The sequence below is a fragment of the Taeniopygia guttata genome, chromosome 4A, assembly GCF_048771995.1.
Source record: "Taeniopygia guttata chromosome 4A, bTaeGut7.mat, whole genome shotgun sequence".
NCBI lineage: Eukaryota > Metazoa > Chordata > Aves > Passeriformes > Estrildidae > Taeniopygia > Taeniopygia guttata.
The window spans coordinates 16,566,402-16,592,112 of NC_133029.1; the positions used below are offsets into that span (position 1 = coordinate 16,566,402).

General features: G+C 47.2%; 1 protein-coding gene across 4 annotated transcripts in view; it reads right to left on the reverse strand.

Moving 5' to 3' along the window:
* NEXMIF (neurite extension and migration factor) overlaps positions 1-25,711 on the reverse strand; it is a 165,110-nt gene that overhangs the window by 53,294 nt on the left and 86,105 nt on the right. For all 4 annotated transcript variants that reach the window (XR_012056043.1, XM_032748411.3, XM_072929256.1 and 1 more), the window contains exon 2: positions 2,506-2,640. The gene's annotated coding sequence lies outside the window, so the exon portion shown is untranslated. The remainder of the gene's footprint in view (positions 1-2,505; positions 2,641-25,711) is intronic.

Here is a 25,711-nt window from a genome sequence, read left to right on the forward strand (position 1 = left end):
TGTTGGATCCTGGGTGCTTGTGGAGTTGTCTGTTTTTGTCACGAAGCACCTGCACATCCAAGGGTTCCCTGGTGAGTGGGCAGGAAGGCATTTGTGATAATGTAGGGAATGGGAAAACATTTCTTAGGGACCATTGAAGAGCCTCGGTAGGCTCAGCACATGGACATAGAACAGAGCATCCCCCACATCCTCCTTCTTTTTAACACTTTATTGCTCCTAAAAAAAGGCATTTTCCTTTCCTGTCCTAGCTGTAGATGCTTAATTAGAAAAGAAGCTCCCAAGGTAATGGGAAGCATCAGGGCTTTGCTCCAGCCTTGTCCAGTGGGTGTTCCCAGAGCAAACAGGAGCTGCAAGGCGAGGCTGGATGGCAGTGAGTCAGGGAGGCAGAGAGGCGTGAAAACAGGATGAATGGGAAGGCAATAAACCCACAGTATCTCACTGAGGGACTCAGCTCTGCATCACCTCCATCCATCAGCACGAGCAGAGCCAGCCAGGCTGTGCTCACACCAGTGGCACTGGCACAGGAGGGGCTGTGGCCACGTGGGAGCATCACCAAGCCACGGGCTGAGGCCACCACAAGCTGTGGCAAGGGCACCCAACATCCACCACCTCCAGCAACTCAGACCCCCCTCCAGAACAACAGGGAAAACACTCCAGCTTTTACCAGGATCTCACATGAGGCACGAGAGAAAAGGGATAGGGCAAATCCCATAACCAGGAAAAGGAGCAATTCAGGAAAGGCCCTGATGGTGGATGCAGGATTGAAACTCTCCTGCTCAGGGATCCTGTCCAGGAAGGATGAAAAGGGCTCACCCATCCTGGGTCTGACCTGCTTTAGGAAAAGGAACCTGAGCAATATGTTTAAAAAGGAAAGTTGTTCCCTGCAAAAATCTGGGAAACAATTCAAAGAAGCAAACCAGAAAAAGGTCACCCCCAAAACTCCCCCAGTTCTCCTGGAAGCACAAAGCATGGCAGCTTCTTTTTGGAACCAAGATGGGAAACCTCCTCTCTCTCTTTATCTACAAAGAAATTACAAAGACATCACCAAGAAACAGAGGATGGGAACTACCTCACTGCTTTATTTTCTGGAGCTCCCGTCCATTTCAGAGTCACTTCTTTTTCAGACGGATCTCAACAGGTTCCTGCACCTCCTGCCATCACTGCCCATCTCTTGCTCCAGAGATCCAGCCACAATTCCACAGCAAAAACAGCCATGCACGAGCTTTGCGTGCACATCAGGCTCATGGCACTTCACAGAGAGCTGTCACCTCCCAAAACAAAGAACTCTGCAGCCTCCTCAGCTGGTAGGTCCAGCTGACCTAAGCTTGCACACAGGTGGGAGCACTCACCCAGGCTGTGAATAAATCCCACCACTCTCTCCCCAAAAAGAAGCAAATTCCCCATTAGAGCTGCAGCAAACTCAGGCAATCAGCAAGAAGGAAGCTTTTTAAAGAGATATAACCCAGGATTTCTGTGTTGAAACACACGCCACAGATGGTGGAGCAGACGAGGATTAATTCATGAATCATATTTCTTAAATGATACAATCTCTCTTTTCACTTCCATACTTTCCCTTTTTGACTCAGAAGCAGGAATTTAAGATGCCCTTCCCAGATATGAATTTTGCATGAACAAACATTGCAGGGGTAAAAAAACCCCAAAAAAACAACAAGCCCACAACAGCAATAAACCAGAAAACCCAGATGTTTAAAGAGAAGTTCTCAAATACAAGCGAAGGCCATCTACACGAGAACATGTGTGGAAATACAATATATGCAAGCACAGAGCTGGGAATGGGGCGGGAAAATGAGCTCCCCACCATTTGGAGCTCACTAATGCTTCAGCCAGGGTTCTGGATTTCACAAAAGCTGATTTTCTATCTCCTCCTATCTCATCCGCCACCCTCACAGCAAAAGGAAAGCCTGAAGGCAAACATTTCCAGGGAGAGGCCTCCTGGCTCTGCCAGTCAGTTTGTGCCTCCTCCAGCCCCATCAACGCTTCCCTTCGTAGAATCCCAGCACAGCACCGCCAGCTCACTCTCCAGGAAAAGCTCCCAGAGCTGAGGGACTGCAGAGAGCAGGAGCAAGGCAAAACATCCTGCCCCACGCACACAGCTCACCACCCCAGCTGAGAGGGGTTTGAAGTGGGGAAGAGAGAAGGAAATGACACAAGAGCCCTTCAGCAGCGGGAGATCCCATATCCCGGCTCCCTCCCAGCTGGAGAGCTCCTTCAGACCAGCCACAGCCCTGCCAACCTGGGCAGAGCCTCTGCTTCCCCCAGGCAGGAGCAGACGGATCCAGGGCGAGCAGGACCAGCACCAGCACTCCAAACTGCCCCTCCCGGGCACTTCCTCGCCTTGCTTTGATCAGCAAAGCAGCATTTCAGTCATTTTTTCCACTTTGCACACAGAGCAGCTGTGTGTGTGCTTAACAGCTTCTTTACACAGTCTTGCACTTCCTATTGTAGCTTTACACACAGAATAAGAGTGAAAAAAAAATCACTTACCCTTCAATTATTTCAACCTTTCCCTGCTCTGTGCGTGACGTGGGCTTCTCTTTTGGTTACTATTTCCAGATTTGGTCTTTGGGTAGGTGAATGGAAGAGGAGAATGACAGGAGTTGTATTTGATGACGATGGAGACTGTAAAATAAAGAGAAGCATTTTCAGCACAGAGCAGTCCTCCCCTATACGTACAGATCAGATTATATTAAATTAAATTAGTGACACCTACATAAATGCTTCCTACTGTTTTTATGCACACATACAAATATCACAACTGTCAAGGAGAATGTGGCTGTCAGTGATACGGCAGGGGGGAAAAAAGAGCAATTTCTAAAATGGAAGGGAAAAAAGGAAATCTAGGCTAACAACCAGTGTTTGAGCAGCAGCAAAGCGGCTGCTGCTGGTCTGCAGGAGGGCCAGGAGGAACTGCTGGGAGCACTGGAAAGGGCTGGAGCAGAGGATAGCATAGAAGGAGCAGGGGTAGAGAAACTGCAACAACAACCCTGACAGAACGTTCCTCTACTTCCCAAAATACCACATCAGCTTGTGAAGAAGCGAGGAAGGAGCTGAGAGGAAGCTTCAGGAAACACAATTCCCCCATCCCCTGCAACGATGGAAGGACTCCTAGCACGGAAGGAATTAATAACGTGGTCATCGTAGCAGCAAGTACCCCCCTAAAAACCAGATTAATCTGCCACCATCTGCTTTAATAGCAGAATTTCTGCTAAGTGGTTTTCCCCTACACAGCCCCACATATCCATGTAAACAGACAAACAAACCATTTGGCTTCCCGCAGTCCCGGGGAACGCAGCTGCTCCGAGCAGGGCTCGCTGCCTTTGACACGGTGCCAGGGTTGAATTCCTGCCATCCCATTTACTCCCACACCTCTCCCCACACCCTGCTCCTCTGCAGGCTCCTTAAGGCTTGGGGTGCCCCCCAGATCACTGCCCATCGAACATGGCAGCTTGGGATCCTCAAAATATCCTTTGATTGTAGCTGAGAAAAACAAGGAAGGTGAGGAATGGGAGGAATGGACTTCCACTATTATTTTCCTCATGGCAATGCTCCCATCCTCTGTAGGTAACTGGCACCTCCAGCACCGTGAGTCCCAGCCCAAACACTGAAAACACCCCAAAAAAACCATATTTACAAAATCACTTGGAAGATGCCATGGCAGGCAGTGGAAAAAACCAACCCCTCGAGTCAAGGAGATTTGTCTGCTTGGTTGGAAAAACACAAAGGTCACCGCAAGGAGTATATAAAAATACATGCTAACATTGAAGAGGTATAAACATAACACTAAATAACGCTTTTTATACCCAGCTCAGCATTTAACACTTGCCCAGAGGCCTTTGATAAATCCCAGGTGCCTGAACAAAGCAAGGAAGCTTTTTCATTGCTATTTAGCAAAACAGGGAAAGTAAAGCACAAGAGAATAAAACTGTTCAAGACATCAAGGACCGAGTGAGAAAGAAACAGCCAGGTCTCCACATCCAGCTCTTCCATCGCCAAATGCCCTGCCAGGCTGCTGGATGGAAATAGAAATACTATTGTTAGCCCCAAGCCATGCAGACTCATTAACATTTATTTTAGTGCTATAAAATATATTTTTAAATACTTGAAGAAATAATCTGGAGGAAGTGCTAAAAGCTCGGAGCGTATTTTCAATATGTCCCAGCTTTTCCAGGGAGATTTGAGACCTCCTGGAAAGACAGTGATTATCTCAGAGGCTGTGGGAGCATGAGGGTACCTCCAGCCACCCAGCAGATGCAACTCCCTGCCCTTGCTTTTGCTCCCAGATTGTTCAGTAAGAGGGAAGTCTAAAAACATCATTGATATTAATTACTCATGGACAGCAGAATCCCCAAAGTATCGTTTCCCACGTTTTTAATGTGCATGGGTGTTTATATGCAAATAACACTTGGAAACAGAGGAACCTGATGCCTGTGGGGTCATCTCCTCACCAGCAGAAACCCTTTGGCAGGGACAAATCCTGCTGAGCACCTTCCACAGAGCCCCAGGTGCCTCATCCCAAAAGTTCATGGAGACAAAGCACGTCAGAATTATCAGGAGCATCTCCCCATCCTTGTGAAGAGCAGCAGCCCCATCGACCCTCCAGCTCTTAGAAGAGGGGTTTGGGGCTGAGAGGAGCTGTGGTTATTCCAGAGGTATCCATAAGCACATCCAGAGAAAATCGTGGTGTGGGAGAAGAGATTCAACAGGGAGCAGGATCCAGAGGTACCCGGGGACACACAGAGCACAGTGCCCTGTTCCTGCCACACCCAAATGGATCAAGCATATGGAGGATCCATTTTATCTTAAATAAACACTTCATAACACAACTCCTGTTTTCCATCTGACCCAGCCAGCCTCGGATAAAATAAAATGTGAGGAGACAGGGATGGAGAAGAAACAGTTCTCTCCCTCTTCCTTGTCAAAATGTTCTTGGAGATTTCATGTTTCACAGGGTCCTCATGATTTTGGACGGGTCTTTAATCGGTGTTTTGGTGGGGGAAACAAAGGGCCATGACCATTTGTGCAGCTCCAGAGCAGGTTCAACAGATGTCCACTGTGCTTTGCCATGTCAAGCTTGGAGACACCACCTTCCCCAGCATCCAGAGGGCCAGACTGGCACAGGGCACTGGCCATGGCATGGCACAACAGAACTGGAGGAGCCATCCCAGGTTTCAAGGCACTGATTTTCCCCTGTGCTCTGGAGCTCAGCAGATGGCAGCAGCTTGGGTGCCCGTCCTGCAACAAAATCTGCACGAGCTGCACCAGGTTCAAAGTCAAAAGGAACATTTGTTCTACAAGAAAACACATTGCAAACGACCCCTAACAAATTGTAGCTGCTGGAGCAGCCAGCTCCGAGCACAGCAGCATCTCTCAGCCCTGTTGTTACTGCGGGCTCTGTGCTGAACGTGTGAGTGGCAGCGCAGGCACAGCCACAGTTTGTGTTTCAGTACAAATTACAGAGCAGCACCACAGACCTGGAGAGGCAGCTCTGCTCTTCCCTGCATTGCTTCCCTCACGTTTTGATGCCCATTAAATTCCTTCCCATTTAGTTGCTTTATTTCAGCTCCTGGCTGCATAAAATCGTTCCGCGAGCGCTGAAGCTGAATAAATAATGGCAAAACTTTCCCTGCAAAAACTCCAAGAGCTGTTATGTAAAGCAGGGAGGGGATCAGCAGATAGAGACAACTTGGAGGCAACCTGAGGGTTGGGATTCTGTGTCAGCTCGATACACAGGGGAAATAACCCTTTAATCCAGTGCAGTGTATTTCATTTACTGTAGTGTTATCCAGTTCGAAGATGTTATGAAAGGAATCCCTGGAGAGACTTAAGACTTCAAAACCAGCCTGAGTTTGAACTTAATTCCACTGTTGCAAAAGGCTGGAGCTGTGGAAGATGACCTTTTCCATACCTTGGATGCCAGGAGCCATCCTGCCTCATAATGTCACGCCAAATTAGAATATTCTCTTTTTGTTTTACTCGGGATTTTGTTTTGTTGTTTCTTTTTAATTAAAAGCATCTGTCACTGTTAATGAAATGGGAGGAAAGAGAAGAAAAAAATATCATAACACAAAAAAATTAAAGCTGGTGGTGTCCAGAGAGATGGAGAGAGTCAAAAAGCTGGATAATTAACAGAGGAACTTTAGCTCCCCATGAGATCATCACCAGAGCCCAGGTCAGGATCAAAAGATCACCAGTGCCATCTCCTTGCTGCTCATCACCTGAACAAAACAAAGGGATGCTCCCCAAACACATCCCCCAGATCCCACTGGCAGCAGGGCTTTGGGTGGTCTCTTCTCCAATAGGAAATGAGGGGAAAACACTTTTAAAGTGCAAATCCCAAAGTTGCTCAGGTCTTGCCAAGGTTATCCTGAATGAAAGTTCAGAAATACTTGGAAAAAGCAACCCATAAATCCATGTTAGTGAATCAGAAGCTGGTGGAACCCCAGGGATGGAGGTGTGTGGTCTCATCTTTCACCAGCTGCAGGAGCTTCCCTGCCCAGGGGTGTTTTTAAAGGACCCTGCAGGAATTCATTGAACAAGCCACGGAAATCCCAATTAAAGTTGTTCAGTACTGTTAACTGCTTCCATGGACTTTCCTGTTTGGAGGTGAACTATAAAAGGCCAGTTTTCACTCGCTGCATCTTCCAAGTCAGATTGTTAGTGCAATTAAATGTAAATTTGTATTTTCCAAAAATAGGGTTCCCCCACAAAATACTAAATTAATTACAAAATGTATTCCTAATGTGAAATTATTTAGCCTGTTAAAGTGGTACAAACAGCTTTATTGGATCATTAATGGTTAGAAATGTTCAGTCAGCACAGTTGGAAAAAATGTAAACTAAATATGTCAAGGATACGTTGCTTTCTCCACTCACTATTTTTTTAACATCTTATTTCATGGTAGATAAGTGAAAAATCTTTTTACCTGACTTAGTAAGAGGCTCATTTACTCATGCAAATTTAAAACCAAGTGTCATAATACAATGAAATTATAAAAACATATCAAAGAGGAGTTAGTGAGTCACTAAATTTAGCTCCTAATGGAGTTCAAGCTGTCTTATACAGTTGTATGTTAATGGGAAGAGCTCTGGTGGTCTGTAAACATCAGAGCAGAGCTCAGCAACCATCCCATGTGCCTGGGCTTTCTGGAGAAGCCCTTTGGGTTTCCAGCCCTCCACACCTGAGTAAATCTAAGGAAAACTCAGATTTTGATCCCAGCCAAGACCAGGAGTACAGCCAGCATTAAATAAATTAAAATCCATTGCTATGAGCTCCGGGCAAGCCCCAGGTTCTGCAGAGCCACATCCCAAGCTCAGGTACCAGACCTGAGGTGATTCACAGGCATGATCCTCAACATCCATAGGGATTTTCCTAATCCATACAAAATATTAGGGCTGACATAGGGAAACACTGACTTTGTGGGCTGGAAGATACTGAGCAGCACGAGGGCTTGGCTGGGACTCTGGGCAGATCCAAGCAACAAATTAAAGTGCTGCCTCTGAAACAACGGCAGCAATTTGGGTGCCAGGGCAGGAGCAGGATCCTGGCTGGGTTTTTTTCACCCACTGATAGTCCAAGGACAGGACTAACATGAAGTCCTTACTTTCTGGAACAATCTCATTCCAAGAGTAAGAAAAGATGGTGTAAGAGAAGAAAAAGGGAGGGCCAAGGTTAAGAGAAGACCAGTCCACCCAGCAGAGCTCCAAAATCCATCACAACCAAAGCACCTACTGGGCAGGGTGGAAAAAAGATAAATTGGCTTAAAATACAGGGAGGCAATTTCTTAAAGGTGAAAATGTCACTATAACACATTCCAGGGCCTAAAGGAGCTCCAGGAGAGCTGGAGAGGGACTGGGGACAGGGGATGGAGGGACAGGACACAGGGAATGGCTCCCACTGCCACAGAGCAGGGATGGATGGGATATTGGGAATTGGGAATTGTTCCCTGGGAGGGTGGGCAGGCCCTGGCACAGGTGCCCAGAGCAGCTGTGGCTGCCCCTGGATCCCTGGCAGTGCCCAAGGCCAGGCTGGACACTGGGGCTGGAGCAGCCTGGGACAGTGGGAGGTGTCCCTGCCCATGACAGGGTGGGACAGGAGGGGTTTAAGGTCCCTTTCAGCCAGCCATTCTGGGATTCTCTGGCACCCCTGTCCATGGGGGCAGGTTTTGGTTTGGGTGCCAGCCCAGCAGGACGAGGTGACTGCAGCAGAGGGGACAGAGGGAGAGTGTGGCCCCATGCAGCCCCCTTCAGCTGCTGAAGGGCAAAACTGGGGCCCAGCACACCATGAAAGGAAGAAATAAATATTCCCAGTGCTTCCTGACCTGGCAGAAAATCGTGAAAATAAGGCTCTGTAAGGAGAAGAGGCGAGGGAACTAATGGGAAAACATCTCATTGCATTAAGGGCTGTGTTAAAGGTTTACAGCATCATCTCCAGACAAGCTCACTGATATTCCTGAACCCTCATCGATCCACAGGTCAAACCAGGAACGAAAAATATCAATTGTAGAAAATATCACTGGCTGAGATACAATAAACCTACCCTGTCCCTATGCACAGGTAAATAGAGAGACCTTTCCAAGTGAGAGCGAAATCTGCCAGAGAGCTTGGCTGTAACTACAAAATCCCTGACCTGTCCCCATCTGTAACACTCACAGGCTGATACAAGGAATTAGGGAGATGTCCTACATAACTGCTTTAATTAATTTGTGAAATTTTGCACCCTTCTTGGAGGCGGGCGACGTGGCCCTCTGTGCTCCCTTGGATTGCCACCGCTCTCAATTTTATTTTTATCCCGAGTTCGATATGAATCAGGCTTTGCAAAAGACAAAACAACCCACTGTAATCATCCAGCATGCCAATTAAACTAAAAGATACCCTGGAAATTAAAATTAAATGGCATATCTATGAAAAGCAGCAGACAGCTTCCTCAGAAACAACAAAAAAAGCCCATATTACAGGAACACGACCGTGGCAGCCCAAAATCAGCACCGAAGCACTTACATAACTTACTACCACCCTTCACATCTGCATACTGGAGGTCTTCATCAAACTGGGTATGTTTTTGCACGTTTATCATCAAGATTTATTGAAGTTGATTCCATAAATTTCATTGAGTTGTTCACTGCTGCTATTTGTTTCCAAGGCAACAAATGCACTTTGCCCAAGCTGCACAGTACATCACAATTGTTCAGGATTTGGGGGTCCCTGCCCCTGGTGCTGCACAGCGCCAGCACCTCCCAACGCCAGCTTGGCAGCGCTGACAATTAACAAATTTGGGAGGGATTTCTGGAAAAAAATAATCCCTATTAGGGGAGAAAAATGTCAGATGAAGCAGGCAGGGAGCAGGCTGCTGGCGAGAAGGTGGGATTTGTGCAAAGCCCCTGCTCCTATCTCATTTACACCTCGGATAGCTGGAGGTTGAGAAATCCATTCGCAGGTTCAGAGGGAGTTGGAAGGTTCTTTCTGCACAAAATAATGACAGAAAGTCTCCTCTTTGTCATCACTGTGGAGAAAGGGACAACAGAAGTAGTGAGGGGAATGGAGGAGAGGAGGATTTACAAACACTGCACACCCATCTCCCCATCAGCAGCACCCAGAGCCAGAGCCTGCAGCACAGAGAACTTGCAGGCAACCTGGGAAAAGTTTGGCTTGGGATAAGAAAAACCAAGCAACAACTGAAAGGGAGCATTACTGCCCAAATTCCTGTTATTTGAGAAGTGGCATCAATGCTGTCCTGGCCCCATCAGTGCTGGAAAAGCTCAGGAGCACCTCTCCCTCTGCACCACAGCCCCGTGGCACAAGGCACAGTGCTAATCCACACAGGATCACCAGAACATCTCGTAAATAAGTGACAGTGACAGAGGCAACCTCAGCTGCAGGAAGGCAAAATTCAAATGCAGCAGACCAAGGCAAAGCAGGTTCTGCTCCTGGAGACTCCTCTGGGAAAAGCCTCCCACAAAAAGCCATTCCATCAGCATTTCTAAAAACAAAACCAATCTTGGACACAGCGATGATGTTTCAACAGGACACAGCATTTTTCCAAAGATAATGAAGATATTTCTGGTTTTCTGTCATAAGCAAATATCCACAACTGAAAGAAGGGGTGGCTGCCAAACTCAGCACACCAGTGCTGGCCCGTACAGACTGAACTGGAAACTTCATGGTGTGAGTCAGGGAAACCTGAAAACCATTCAACTTCCCAGTCACCAGAGTGCCGTGTAGATGCAGAGAAGACAGCCCCAATTATCCAGGAAGCTGCAATCCCTTCCATTTCCCCCTTTTTTTTTTAAACCAAATTGCTTTGTTGGGTAGCACATTCCCTTAGATTCCCAGAGCGATCAAAAAAAGACAGCATCCCTGATGACAAAAGCCACTCGTTTTTCTGCTTTCAGGTTTAGAAACGTTAAAGGATTGTTTGCCTTCTAAGTGCAAGTCCACATTTAAGAGGAATAAAGAATTTCTCTGGCAGGCTGGATCAATGATGCAGCAAGCCAAGCATGCGACCTCCCGCAGGGAGCCTGGGTCCGGCGCTCCTGGAAACAATAAAATAACCTTACACTGCTCCTGATCGACTGCACGATGTGGGGAAGGGGGGGGAAACTTACTCCTGATCCTCAGTGTGGGAAAGGGGGGCAAAACTTACTCCAGATCCTCGACACAGTGAGCCACTCCCTTCTGAATGAACCGATGGCTTTCATTAACACCGTGAACATTTCATCCCCTTCTCCCCTTTGTCAGACTGGCACCCAGGATGCCAACCCTGCTGTCAGAGCCATGGCAGTGGCTGCAGCCCATGAACCTCCTCTTCTTCCAGGAATGATGCTGGAAACAGACGGTCCTTGCAGTCGGGCGACGGCTGAAGAACATCCCACGCTGCCGAAAACATCGAATGTAAGGATATTCTCCAGCCAGCAAGCACAAAAGCAGGGAAGGGTATAAATAGCCTTTGAGGAGGGTGTATAAATAGCTGTAGGTAACATTTGTATGCTATAAAAACCCTTCATTTTTGGCCTAGCTTCGCAAGAGTGAGTTTCCTTTCGCAGCACTTCGGAGACCGGCTTCCCCTTGCCTTGCAGTCAGCACAGCGGGAGAGGGCAGGGACTGCTCTGAATCCACTACTGCAGCCCTTGAAAAATGGTGGGAGTGATTTTCCCTTGCTGTTTAAAAGGCATCCTATCAAGGCCTATCTTAACAGGAGACCAAAAATTTGGTATATTGGGCTAGATCCTTCTGTGGGTGACAGGCATGGGGCAGTGTGGGGCTGGAGGGGGTGGCGATTTTCATGCGCCTTCCTTACGTGGCCACACACACATCTCACACTCTCCTCTCCAAAACAAATCCTCTCTGTCAAAGTGGGAATGGGCTGCTGCCAGCCGGGAGCAGCACAGTGACAGCGACATCTGCACCCCACGTCACCCCTCTGCCTCCCTCCACCCGCCAGGGCCATTCTTACAACCAGCAGAGGATGAAAATGCTCTTTAAAAGGCCTTATTTTCCTCCCAGGCGGTTTGCTGGCGGTGCAGCCTGTGGGTTCACACAGCTGAAGCAGTGGGAATTTCACAAACTGACCCGCTCAGCTCGGTGTCCCCTTTCCTGTGCTGCAGCATCAGCATCCCCAAAGATGCTCCAGCCCAACCCCATCACTCTCAACACTCCCCCCCGGTTCTCCCCCTGACAAAACAGTGTCCTGGCACATCCACAGAGCCCCGATCCCACCTCACATCCCTCTCCAAATCCCCGCTGAGGCCCAGAGGAGCCGGGGAGGGAGCAGCCCCCTCCCGTGCTGGAGAACAAGGCTCGCAATGAGCGCTGGCACCGCTCGCCTGCCACCCGGTGAGCGGCTCCCCGTGGCGTGCAGGTGGCTCCTTTGATTCCTGATTACTTGTCAGCCTTCCTTCGGGCTGGCACCGTGCCTGGGTCAAACTTTGCAGCTTTGAGAGGGTCACCCCACGGAACAGCGGCTCCAGAGATGCTCTCGGAGCCAACGCGGGGCTCGGCTGCACCCCGGGTCACCCCACAGAGGATGGGACACGAGGTCCCAAATGCTTCTCCATGCATCACCAACAATGTGATGACCCCCAGCCAAAAGCTGGCACAGAAGGAGAGCTGCAGAGTGGAGCTGTTCGAAAAATCCCTGTGGAATTTGTCCACCAATTCATTGAGGACAGAATGTTGTGTCAGACTATGCCAGGTTTAGTAGAAATCACACCAGGAATGTCTTGGAAACCCCAGACATCCAGAGCAGATCACAGCATCATCTCCCAGGCAGAGAGACTTGGGTTCAGGACCCTGCTGTGTCACCAAGCATCTCCCAAAGCTCTGGGGGCAAAGCCCAGGGAGCAAAATCCAAGGGTGTGGAGCAAAACCATCCAAGGTTGTGGAGCAAAACCATCCAAGGGTGTGGAGCAAAAACCATCCAAGGTTGTGGAGCAAAAACCATCCAAGGTTGTGGAGCAAAACCATCCAAGGTTGTGGAGCAGCACAAAAAGGTACAAGTGTCTGGACAAGCCTCTACAAAGCAAAAAATCCAGCCTGTCAAATCTGCACCTCCACAGGTTGGTAACAGCAGCTCTCCCAGTCCCATGCTCTTCAATAAAGCTGGGAAGCACAGGACTCCACTGGAGGATCTCAGCACCCTCCAGATCAGGCAGGCAGCTGGGTAGTTTGGCCTTTTTTAACTTTGCCCAAACCCTGCTTTAATTCATTTTGGGCACAGGGTGTTTCTTAATCTGGATTTGACCCTTCAGCTGAAGCTCTCCATGTGTCTGAGTGCCTATACCAGCAGGGACTGTGTGTATTTGTGGGAGAATGAAGGAGCTAATTCAAGGCTTTGGTGAGATGAAAGGAAAAACCTTAATTAAAATAAGTTTTAAAGCCCATCAAGATTTTTTTTTATCTTATTCAGATTAGCAGCCATGCTAAGATTCCACTTGGAACCTAAAAGTGCTGCTTCCCTTCTGCCATTGTGGGCTTTGCACACAAAGCCCTTAAGATATCACACCCCACACCAAGCCCAGAAAATAGAAACGGGGGGAAAGCACATCTAACAGTGACTAAAATTACACAGACTTCTCCAGGAATGCAAGTAATGCCCTTATTTTGGAAAAAACTTCCAACCAGCCCAGCTCATGACAAGCACTGTTGGCAGCACAACTCTACTCATAGAGGGTCCAAGCAGATTTCCTTCTTCATAGAACCATGGAATGGTTTGGGTGGGAATGGACCTTGAAGATCATCCAGTGCCACCCCTGCCATGGCAGGGACATCCTCCACTGTCCCAGGCTGCTCCAAGCCCTGTCCAGCCTGGCCTTGGGCACTTCAGGGATCCAGGGGCAGCCCCAGCTGCTCTGGGCACCTGTGCCAGGGCCTGCCCACCCTCCCAGAGAAGAAAAGGCTGGTTCACACAAGGATTTGGATGACAAGGACACTCATTCCCCTGTGGATTCCCCAGAGCCAGCAGAACTGAAAGGAGCAACTTGACAGAGCAAGTCCAACCACTCAGGCACAAGTTCTCATCTCAGCTTAGGGAACTTTGTCCCAGGGCAAAAGCAGAGGTGGGGCAAGGACACATTTCTACAACAGGCTGATTTTTAAAGAAAAACCCCAAAGCAGAGCCACAGAACCTCTGCATGTTCACAGAACTCACAACTGATCCTGACAGAGACAGAGCAATGAGTGATCAACAGCACATGAGAAATGCAATTTAACATTGCAGTTCCCCAGCCCCTGACTCTGCTTCCACCACTGTTTGTGATCCTCAGGCATCCCCCAGCACCTCCAGGAGAGAATTTTTTGAGGAACATCTGCAGAGTTACAGCAACTGTCTCACAAAAACATGTTTTACAATGGAGGAGCAAGCACACACAGAGTCTCCCTACCGTAATTCCAACTAACAAAACTGTATCAAAGATAACAAAAATCCTTTGTGCTCAGAGGTTTCTCCAGTATCACCAGTCCTAACCTTCCAGTCACCCATCTGCCCTCCAGCCCCAGAGGACAGGATTTGGATGCTTGCTGTGATATACAGCAAGGCAGAGAAGAGGAAAAACAGCATTTCCAGGCAAAGCATTTGGCAGATATTTGTTCTCACCTCCACAGCAGCCCGAGCCATGGCATTACCTGTATTGCATCTCAGGTACCATCAGTTTGATATTGAGTTTGCTTTAAGAAAAAGAAAAACCAAATTGATTTCTTGGGAGGATAAACTCGCAGCTAAAGGGAAAAACTACAATTACACTTTTCAGCCATGAAAAGTAAATCAGATGGTGCTGAAATCCCAGCAGAAAACACAGATTAATTAAAGTCTGCACTTTCTAAATCTGTTATTCAACTAAACACAGCTGTTAAAAAAATGATGCCTTTGCTGTAATTTCCATGTACATTCATACCACCGAAATACTGCAAAAAACATTATTAAGTGTGTTCAGTGGCTGCTCGAGTTGGACAGGAAAAGAAAGCACACACATATCTATAATTATGACAAGGAATGCTTTCTTTAAAAGAAAAGATTTTACTTGGGAGCTCAAACGCTGCCTCCATGGATGGGCTGGAATTTATTCCAGTGGGAGGAAAGCAGGACTGGGACCCTGAGGTGGAGCAAACCAGCACCATCTCAGCAGGGTGGGAGCTCAGGGTGCTCCCTCCTCCTGCATCACCAGTCCATGCCCACAGCACGTGGCATCCATCAGCCAGATCCCAGCTCCCTCCTTCTGGTGCAAACCCACTTGTGCTTCCAAGTGCTTTTGGCCATCTGTCCGTCACAGGCAGCGCTTCCCAATTGCACTGATTTCATTAACCCTAATATATTTTAAGATCTTGCTCAGATTAAAAAAAAAAAAAACCCCAAGCCACCATCAGTTATTCTGCAGGGCCTCATCTAAAAGCCCACCAAGGTGGGGAGAGGCTCGTGCTGACCCCTGTGGATCCAGCTCTGCTCCCACACTTTATTTATCAATAATTCATCAGGAGACAGCGCAGTTACCAACGCAGGGATATCCCACAGGACACATGCCCTGGTCCCCCTGCACATCCCAGTGCAGGGATGTGGGGCTCTGGCAGGGTGAGGAAGAGCACAGAGCTGGCAGAGCACAGCCACACTGCCACCCTGCCAGGTGGGGACAACCCAACACACTCCAAATGCTTCCCTTCTTTTTCCCCTGTTTTCCCTCCAAGTCACCATCAAGGCTCAAAATGGGGAGCTCTTTGGAGAAATTGGGAAATTGCAGTGATTTGAGTGGGACCTCAAAGGCACTCTGCAATTCAGGAGAAACTTCATTCCCAGCCCCACCACAGCTGTGCCTCCCCTATGGAGGAGAGAGCAACACTTGAACCTCGCCTGCTCTGCAAGGGGGAGAAGGAATGGGAGAGCCCTCGCTGCCTCCCAACACCTCTGAAATAATTCCAGCTCGAAATATAATTATGATGATCTAATACAGTCATATATTAATGTTGGCAAGAGTCCTTGCCTTAATACCAGCCCGGAAAGCCTCCCATAATCTGGCCCTGCTGGTGCCCCAGCCCTGCAAGGTGACAGAGAGGTGACAGCAGTGCCACCACCACACCCTGGCAGGTACTGACACCGGGGGACTCATCTGTGACCCTGGAGAGGGGACAGCCAGCAGCTGGACTGCCAGTGCTCTGTGGGACACCAGTGTCACACTGCGACACTGAATAACTCACAGAAGCAGGCTAGATGTAAAAGGAAAGAAAAAGAACCCAAAAAAGTAAACTTTATTTTCTGACTCCACTATATATACAATAGCCAAAGTGACAGTGGATTGGAGGGTGAAACTGCCACCTCTCCAACCCCACTGGTCAAAAAACAGTCCATCAAGTCTCTCCACCCACAAAGAAGAATGCAAAACAATAATTATTTACATGAACAGTGTGTGAGAAAACTCAGTTGAAATATGTAAACCTCAGAAGGCATAGGAACTTTTAGAAGAACTTTAAAACTCTCAAAAGAACAGGGCAACACATCAGCCATGGCTGTGGTCATCCAGCAGCACACCTGGAGCTGCTGTCCCAGCAGGGTGGGCTCCCTGTCACCACCATCTCCCAGTGCAGTGAGTCCCTGTGTGCATTTAACCTCAACAGAAATTACCATCTTTCCATTCCCCTGCTTTTCTTTTTTTCTTTTTGTTCTGTTTTTGAGTCCTTTTTTTTTTTTTTTTTTTTTTGAGGAACACAAAACTGAATGGGAAAAAAAAAATACATTCAAATGTAAGGAGGCTGTAAAGAAATCCATTCTTAAGTCCAGGGAGGGACCTGAGTGTCCTCCCAGTCAGCTGTGTGGGACAAGGACTGTGCTGAATAAACTGGGCTAAACAATTCCTCTACGACTCTACAGAAAAAGACACTTTTCAGAAGGTTTTACTGTCGCTGGCTTTTGCATTAAACACCTCACTGCATCTACTTATTATTACTTTTTACCTAATCTACCCAACCCCATCAGTGTGCACCTTCTGAGAGTTCCCAAAATATGATCAAGTTGGAGAAAAAACAATTAAAACCAAGGAAGTATTGGTAAAAAAGAGGAGCTGCATTTTTCATGGATGAGCAAGATGCATTGGTAGCAAAGTACTTCCTATAATCTTCCATTACAGGGTGAAGGTTTTAATAAAGTGCAATAAAAAAAGCTCACATTTTGATCTTTTCCCAGAGCTAGACATGGTTTAATTAGCTTGATCTCATTATGTAAACTGGAAAGGAAAAAAGAACACCATTAAAGCAATATCCCACTGGCAAATGAGACAACCTTGACATCAACTATGATATTTTCTTGGAGAACTCTCCCCTGCCTTTGATGCAGCTTCCACACCTCTTCCCCATCACCAGATCTTCATCATCCCACCCTTTCCAGCTGCCCTGCTCAATCCAGTGGCATTTCTTGGGTTTTGCTTTCCCCAAAGCAGCCTGGAAAATGCTATTAGGGGAAGGAAAAAAAAATCCAGCTAGATGCTGTCTTGGTTGTATTTAGCCCGAGATCACTCAGCATGCTCTTTAGAAAAGATCAACTGGAACTAAACGTTGCCATAATATACTCCATCTGTTAAAGTACGTACTTTTGTAATAACACATTCAGAATTCAATAAGAAAAGCCAGAATTACAAACAAGGTGTCCATAATGAGCCTCAATATAATTATTAAAGCAGATAAAGTAAACCTGGGTTTCAATACAAGGAAGTTATTTGGACCTTAATGATAATGAAAAGTAAAAAAGCATCTGTAATTTCCGCTGAAATGTATTTCAGAAAGTCAGCTAAGTGCACGTCACTTTGTTAAGACTATTCTTATTATTGTGTTTGCACTGACAGCAAAATGCTTCTTAGTTCCAGCTCCTGGGATATATAAAAATATGATTAGAACACTATAACAATACAACAATGGATTAATTTGCCCAAGCATTACATTTGGATCTGAAAGACTTTGATAATTTATTTTACCAACTGAAAGGTGGTTATTTTGGGATCCTGGCTCAGAACTAAGTAGTTCAGTGCAGCATTTTGAATTTTTTTTTTTTTTTTAATATTCCAGCACTGGCAGCACTGTGAGGTTCCAGTGATTTTCTCCTGTTTGCCTGCAACCCTGAGCTTTTGTGCCAAGCCTTATCCTGGGATTTAGCCTGGGCTGCCTACTCCAAAGGGCACCACACATCCCACAGCCTGCAAAACAACCAGGCAGGGTTATTTATCTGGTAAAACTGCTACCCAAGCAACACAAAATGACAGTTTTTGGAGATGCTGAACAATCTTACCTAGGACAGACAAGGAGAGCATAGAGAACTAATCCATGTTGAACACTGAAGGTAACGAAGAGGGATCAAAAGCTGTTGGGAAGACTGGCCTGGAGGGCAGATGATATAAAAGAAAATAATGAACTCATCTGCTGAGTGTCAAGCAGAGCCATCCTCTACAATGGCAAGATTAGCATGGAATAATCACAGATTATCAGCAAATTCAGGTGCTCCCTCTCAAATTAGAAGGGGATTAGAAAGAAGTTGCCATTTTGGCTGAAAATGCAGACCAGAACCATGTTTTCCCCACAAAGTAAAGGCCCCAGGAGCTCAGTTATGGGGCTGTTCCAAAAAAAGTGGGTCTGCAGGGGCAGGAACAGCCCAAGGGTCAGGAACAAAACAAAAAAGCCAGAAATACCCAACACCATGTGACAGCACAGACAGGATGAACACAGCTCTGACCCCAGGCTCTTAAAATCAAGGAATCACAGGATCATTTAGGTGGAAAATCCCTCTGAGATTATCCAGTCCAGCACTGCCAAGGCCACCACTCACTCATGTCCCCAAATGCCACATCCACATGGCTTTTACATCCTTCCAGGGATGGGGACTCCACCTCTGCCCCAGGCAGCTGTGCCAGGGCTGGACAAACCTTTCCATGAAGAATTTATCCCTGATATTCAACAAACTTCCCCTGGCCCAGCCTGAGGCTGTTCCCTCTCCTCCTGTCCCTGTTTCCAGGTCCCCCCAAACCTCCTTTTCTCCAGGCTGAGCCCCTTTCCCAGCTCTGGATTATTGTTTCAGGAATATCCTCAGCTCTTAGGCAATGAGAACTATCCTGTAGCAAATTGCCCAAATCTTGCATGAGACTTTTTTTTAATCCTAAAGGAGATTGAAATTTTCTGGCTCTTCATCTTCCTCCCTAAATCTAGTTATTTTGCAGCCAACTTTTGTGCTTATATTTTGGTTTTACAAACTAGAATTTGGTCAAGTGTAACATGTCACGTGCCCTTTTTTTTACTTGAGGAGTAAAACAGATCAAAATTTTTCTTTTTTTTTTTTCCTTCCCAGAACAGAGGAAAAACAATAATGGGGTCATGGCTCAGTGATGTTGCTCTTTAAAAGCGCCAGTGAAGTTTTCTGGAAGGTCTCATTCTCCAAGTTTTAATTAAAGTCATAAAGCTTATAAATGCTCTTTGTTAGATTTTCTTCCCTGGAGAGTTTGGGGCAGAAGCTCCTGGGTGAGGATTACAAACAGGACGTGCAATTGGCCTCTCCAAATGGGCACCAGGCAAGAAGGATGGGTCTGAAAAACATGGAATTTTGTGAGCATTTGAGCAGCCTGAAATACTGTCTGGAATTCATGTGTAGTATTTTGTAAGGGGTTTGTCCCCTCCCCAGCCTACAGCAAGCCAGACAGTGGGATAGCATGGATTTGGGAAAAGCAGAAGAGGATAAAGGGCAAATGGAGGCTTGTCTGTTTTCTCAAAGAGTCATCTTAAAACTTTTCCTGCCCTGCTTTCCACATGGAACCACGTGAGCTTCCCATTCATTACTATCAGTGCCTTGCCAGATTTGGATGATTGCCCAAAGCTACTGTTGCCAGAAATCCAAAACATCACAGGGGTGATTCATCTGATGCCTTGACAGCTCTGGAACTGGGCTGGGGAGGGGGGGAGACCCAAAAACCCAAATACCAAAGGATGGAGAGATCTCAAATCCTGCTGGAGCCACAAACAGAGCAAAACTCTATTCCATTCCAGTTCCATCAGGAACTGGAGTGACAGGACAAAGAGTAATGGGTTCAAACAAAGAGAGGAAATTTAGGTTAAATATTAGATAGAAACTGTTCCCTGTGAGGGTGGGGAGGCCCTGGCACAGGCTGCCCAGGGAAGCTGTGGCTGCCCCTGGATCTCTGAAAATTTTCAAGGACAAGACTTGGAGCAGCCTGGGACAGTGGAAGGTGTCCCTGCCCATGGCAGGGGTGGAATAGGATGAGTTTTAAGGTCCCCTCTGACCCAAACCATTCATTCCATGGTTCTACCCTGGCAAAGCCCTTCCCCCTTGATGCTGTTTAAGTCTTGTTTATACAGTGCTCGCTCATCCAAAGAGTTCACAACTGGAGAACAAGGAAGGCTTTGTACCTCCTTGCTCTGCTATGTTAAAAATTGATTTAGCATAATGGTTTCAAAGAGATTCAAATCCAATTTTGTAAATCAAAGCAGGAACTGTACTGACTCATTCCACAGCAGCAGAAAGGAACCTGCTGAATTCTGAAAACAACAGTCGCAGCCCTGAGCCTCTGTTAACACAAACACACTCAAAAAGTGATCAACCAAACAAACCCACAGTTTAATAAGCTGCTTTTTATTGAGTGCATCTGCTCTCCACATCTCTAAGAAGGGATTTTAGAACCCCAGAATGGTTTGGGTTGGAAGGGACCATAAAGATCATGTACCCTGCCACGGGCAGGGACACCTTGCACAAGACCAGCTTGTTCCATGCTAAATCACCATCATCATCATCACCATCATGATAATTTCCAGAACTTCTCCAGATGATTTTCATCTGGAGAAGAAGAGCAGGCAGCCTCTTGGCCAGCCACAGCTTCTCAGGTAGCATCATCCAGCTGTCCTGGTCATTGTGGGGTACTCATGGTTAAACCAACATGAGATCCTTTCTGCTCCAAGCATTTATCATCATTCAGGAGTCAGCCTTGCATTATTCAGTTCTATAAATGGCTTTCAGCATTAAACCTGATTTACAAAAAAAAAAAAAAAAAAAAAAAACAAAAAAAAAAAAAACAAAAAAAAACAACAAAAAACCAACCCGTAAACAAACACCAAACACAAATGGGCAAAATAAGATAAATTGAGATAAAACAAATGCACTCTGCACATGTTCTAAGAACTCCAACATACAAACTACCTCCTTCAAGGAAAACACATTCCCTTTAATATCCTGGATATGCAGAAATAGCTGCAAAGCAAAAAATGCACACATTCAGAATCATTTATAGTGAGTATCTTTGATGCTGACGGCATCTCTTGAAGCAAGCACAGCCGGAGTTGACAGAGCCTGATTCCAGGCAGGACAGAGATGTTCTGCTGGCTGCAGACAGCCCAGCACTCATTAGATCTTTGAAACAAATTCTGCCTCATTTCTTAAGGCAGCACAGAAATCCTATCACCAATTCGCATATAAACAAGCAATCTGAGCTTTAAAGAGCACCTGAACTCTGCTCAGGCACAGAAGGAATTGTGGATATTCCAGCTCAAGTACTTACATAGATAAGGTGGAGTTTGGTGGGGTCATTTAATTTTGTTTTCTTTTAGCAAGAAGATATTGACATTTTCCCTGGCTTTCTTTTCAATTCAACACTTAACCTACTTTATGTTACTGATTTCTCACCCAGATCAAGATATCTGTGCTACTACACAGAAATATTTTGTGTTTATCCTCAGTTCCCCAGCTCTAACAAATCTATTCTACAAAATCCCCGTGGAAAGCTAAGGGTTTGTCCCAGGGACACATTCAGGGAGATCTGGAGCCAGAGAAGCAGGAGGTGTGGAGGAAGCCCTCATGTCACAGACATTATCCCAGTGAATGTTTTAGAGCTGGGAGCAATGAGGAGGAGGCAGTCACAAATTTCCCATTGAGAGGAGTGAGATTAAAGAAATCTGTACAGAGAATGGCACACCTGGGGTTGGTGGGGAGGAATCAGACCCACGCTCTGCCTGGGGCTGCAAAAACAGGTAAAGCCTTGGCCAAGCCCAGATCCCAGACTCTTATTGGAGACAAAGTGGGTGAAGTCCTCCCCTCATCCCCTTTTCTTCTGGTGTCACTCCAAGCCCCCACCACAGCAGGCACCAGGCACTGCTGACTTTGCATCCTCCTAAACCACCTGGAAAAATGCCCCTTTCCCTGTGATGGGGAGCACATCCCAGCACCTCAGCAGCTCTGCTGGCTCAGGCAGCCCCAGGCTCCAGGCACAGCATCCCAAGCACAGCAGCTTCGCCAACTTTGCCTGTGGCCAGCACATGTCACCAGAGCCATCCCCAGGAGCACAGGAGCTGTCCTGGTGTGCCTCAGATATGGATTAGGGAAGGGGAAAAGGAAAGAAGGAATTGTTCCTTCTTCTCCTGCTGACATTTGAACCAAATACAAACATCCCTTAATTAGCAACACCCCCCAAATCCCTGGCAGCTGCAGTTTTGATGGGCATTTCATCTAATCCAGCAATTCTTTGCATGGAAAACAACCACCTTAGCCCCACTTGGAGGATTATGGATTTCCATGGATTGCTGGGGGTGCTGAGTTAACTCCCAACACTTTGAGCACCAGTCACAGCGAGACATTCCCAGGGGACACCTGGACTGCCCCAGCTCCAGCCAGGGCTTCCAGCCCAACTCCAGAACTCCCTAACTGGGAGAGATCACACAAGTACAGCCAGAAAAAGCCTTATTTTTTTTTTTTTTCTCCCTCTGAAAAACTGTGAAGAATATTTTGGAAATGCACCCATCCCTCCTCCACTCTGTCATCATCATCATCATCACCATCATGAAGAGCCTTCAGCGCACAGCAGCAGCTCTCACCTCGCAAGGTTTTTGTCCCTTTTGTTGCTTTTATCTCACATGAAGTGAGAGGACAGATGGAGGGCTCTTATTTCAAGGAGAAAATTATCTTTCCCAACTTCCCTGCCATGGGAAGGCTCCGTCCTGGAGGGCAGCTGGAGATGCTGGCCCGCTCCTCACGGATGAGGAACAGGTATGCACTGAGAGCCGGCCTGCAGCACGGAATTAATGCAAATGAGGAAAATGAATATTTAAATAAAACATTTATTAAGGACAGATTAACTCTGTCAATCACTCCTCACTTTTGTTTTGCTGCGTGTGCATTCCGAGCGGCTGCACAAAAACCAGTTTTGGTTTTTCCAGGGTATATTTAGCTCTGTATTTAGAAGTGCAGCATCCTCCAAGATTTTTTTTTTTTATTAAAAATGAAGTTCATTTCCTTGTGCAAAGGAGTGCAAATTGCTACTTAAACTTTCTTCTATTGTCTATTTGCCTGCAATTTCCACCTCATTTACAGCCTTTTTGTATCTGCCCTTTTGTTTAGTTTTTACCTTTGACGTTCTCTTAATTTCTCTTCAGAGATACCTGACACCTTTACATTAAACTCACAATACTCATAATTCGGGAGTTTTTGGAGAAAGGCTGCTCAGCAGCAGCAGCTCCCAGCCAGGCTGAGAACCCTGGTGTCTGCTAGGAGGTTTGGAAAACCCTTTCCAAAAGGAATTTTCATTTCTCCGAAGTGTGTATGGAAGGGAAGGAGCACTGGCACACTGTGGTGGGTTGACCTGAGCTGGACCCCAGGTGGGCACTCAGCCACTCCATCCCTGCCTCCCCAGCTGGTTTTGGGAGAGAAAATACAGTACAAGAGTTGTGGGTTGAGGTAGGGACAGGAAGAGATCACTCAGCAATTACTGTCATGACCAAAACATGGGGAAATAAATTTCTTTTATTACCAATTGAATCAGAAATAAGAAGTACATCTGAAAAGCACCTTCCCCCCAGCCCTCCTTCTTCCCAGAGCAGCCCTCACTCCTGATTTCTGCACCTCTTCACTCCCAGCAGCACAGGGGGGCTGGGAATGGGGCTCTGGTCATTCCCAGGGATCTGCAGCCAGCCAGGGGCCCAGCCCAGGGCACAGCAAAGCAGGAGGATGACCAAAAACTGCAACTGCCCAAGCTCCAAGGCTGTGCAAAGACATCCCCTCACCTCCACAGCTCCCTCCTCCTCCTCTTCCTCCTCCTCCTTCTCCTCCTCCTCCTCCTCCCAGTTGTTTCATACAATGACCTTGGTGCCATCACAAATGTCCAGAGCTGCCAGGTGCCCAGATCCCCACTGATATTTGGGAAGCAGGAGCTCTGCAACCACCCAGGGGTCTCAATCTCCTTGAGAACTGTCACAGATTGAAAGATTCAACCCATCACCCACGTTGGGTGGACCCACTGGGTTGGGGATACAATCCTACCTCAGGAACAACCCCACTCATCTCCCCCCATCTCAGTTGTGTCCCATCCCCACCTAAATCCCATCTCTGTCTCCTGCAGCCCCAAGCCTCCATCCACCACAGCAGGGCTGGGACAGGACCTACCCGGGCTGGCCCCTGCCTAGGAGCAGCTTTTGCTTCTCAGCCATCCCTTCCCAAGGCTTCTCCAGGTTTGCAGAGGGAGCACAGCACCCATCTGCAGCTCCCCACCCTCCTCACAGGCCCCCCAAACTGAACCCTGCCAAAGCATTTTTGCTTCATCTTGGTCCTTTTCAATCTTGATTTCCTTTCAGCAAGTGTTCCAGTGCAGCACTGCTGATAACAATGGGGTTATAATATATTGCTGTTAGAAGAAATAATGAGAATCTCCTGCACCTCAGCATCTCCCGAGCCCGGCAGGGCTGGAGTGGCTCTTCAGTGCACACCAAGGACAGGGCACACTCAGAATGGTTATTGTGAAAAGCACTGAGACCATCACCCCAGCCCTCAGCAGATCAGTCATGCCCCTTCTGCTAATGCTTCCATTTTGTTTGCAGAATAAAGTGAAACTGGTTTGCCCCCAAATGTTTGCTCCCTTTCTCTCCAAGCACTCCTGTGCTCTTGTTTCCTCCCCTCCTGATCTCAAACCAAACCAGCTGCTTGGGTTTCCTCCTCAGGCAGCACAATCAGTTTATTTCCCTTTAATAAAGGAGAGGGGAAAGCAAAAAAAAAAAAAACAAAAAAAAACCCAAAACCCCAAGAACAGTCAGGAATTGGCATCTCAATCAAACACACTGGCCTGACAGTAACATAAAAAAAAAAAAAAAAATCGAATAGAAAGACTCTTGGCCATGAAAATATGAATTTCCCAGAATTTTCACTGTGTGACGAGGCTGAAGGGCTCCATAAAATTACAAAAAGGTTTGGGCTGGGATGGACCTTAAAAACCATCTTGATCCACCCCTGCTGTGGGCAGGAACACTTTCCACTATTCCAGGCTGCTCCAAACCCTGTCCATCCTTGGGCACTTCCAGGGATCCAGGGGCAGCCACAGCTTCTCTGGGCACCTGGTGCAGGGCTTGCCCAGCCTCACAGGGAACAATTCCAAATTCCCAATATCCCATTATTCCTTCCCAGTATCCCCATATCCCATTATTCCTTCCCAATATCCCATTATTCCTTCCCAGTATCCCCATATCCCGTTCTTCCTTCCCAATATTCCTCTGGCAGTGGGAAGCCATTCCCTGTGTCCTGTGCCTCCATCCCTTGTCCCCAGTGCCTGTCCCTGTTCCCCTGCCCACCCCAAACCCCCAGCAGTGGGGATAAAGCCCTGTGGGCTGCCACACCACATTTTCCCCTCCTGGAAATGCCACCCACCAGCAGCACCGTGGAGCGCCGGGTCGGAAACTCGGCACGCGCTGAGATTTGATTTTCATCTACTTTGTTAAATTTCTGCTAATTGCTTTTAACGTACTTCCTTCGCCGTGTCTTTATAGCTTAATTCCTCCTGGGCATTCGCTCCCGAGTTTCTGTAAGTGCAGCAGGAAAATGAAATCTAACCACACGCTGGTGATGCAATCGCTCGCGGCCTTCGGAAAAAACAGAGCACAGGTGGGGTTTTTTGGGAGGGTTTGGGATTTTTCTGACCAACAGCCATCATCAGGTTTTGTACATCGATGAAAACAGCAGAAAATGCTGCAGCCCCACAAACACCACGAGGCTGGGTGTGATGGCAGTAAGTCCAGTGTTTTTTAATTGATTAACACATTGGGAAGTGCAGCAGAAAGACTCTGAAGTGAAAAATTTGGCTCAGAGGTTGGCCCTGGATCCCTGGAAGTGTCCACGGCCAGGCTGGATGGGGCTTGGACCAGCCTGGCATGGTGGAAGGTGTCCTAGAAGGTCACCTGTTGCTATAGGACACGAGAAT